Raw genomic sequence first — 428 nt, 5'->3', positions numbered from 1 at the left:
TGCAGACTGGGTCAGGGGGAAGAGGGGCTTCCCCCCCAAATCAAGGGGCACAGAGACACGTCTAGAGAGGTTTATTCTCAACATAGACAGCAGGTGACACAGACAACCCCCGTGCAGCACAGGGCAGAAGGGGGGGGCACAGAGCCCACCCAAGTCCCCCATGCCTGGCCCTTCCATGCACGGGGGACCCGCATGGGACTGAGAACATGGGAGACACCCCCACACACTTCCCAGCCTTTAAAAAACAAGGGGGCGTCCCCCCACTAGCAGAGAATATACAGCCCCACTTCTCCATGGAGGGGGGGAAAAACAGAAGCCCCCCCAAAATGCCAGCCCCCCAAATCAGAGAGGCAAAGCCAGGGACTCACAAAAGACCCACCCCAGCCCAGAGACCACCCCTCCCCCACAGCGGGGGGGGGGGGGGCACA

The 428-nt window shown here is 61.4% G+C and overlaps 1 protein-coding gene across 1 annotated transcript in view; it reads right to left on the bottom strand.

Annotated features, from left to right (window-relative positions):
• DCAF11 (DDB1 and CUL4 associated factor 11) overlaps positions 1-428 on the bottom strand; it is a 9,967-nt gene that overhangs the window by 590 nt on the left and 8,949 nt on the right.

This window comes from Alligator sinensis, unplaced genomic scaffold (genome assembly GCF_000455745.1).
Source record: "Alligator sinensis unplaced genomic scaffold, ASM45574v1 scaffold128_1, whole genome shotgun sequence".
Lineage (NCBI taxonomy): Eukaryota > Metazoa > Chordata > Crocodylia > Alligatoridae > Alligator > Alligator sinensis.
This window is presented reverse-complemented; position numbering and strand designations above follow the sequence as displayed.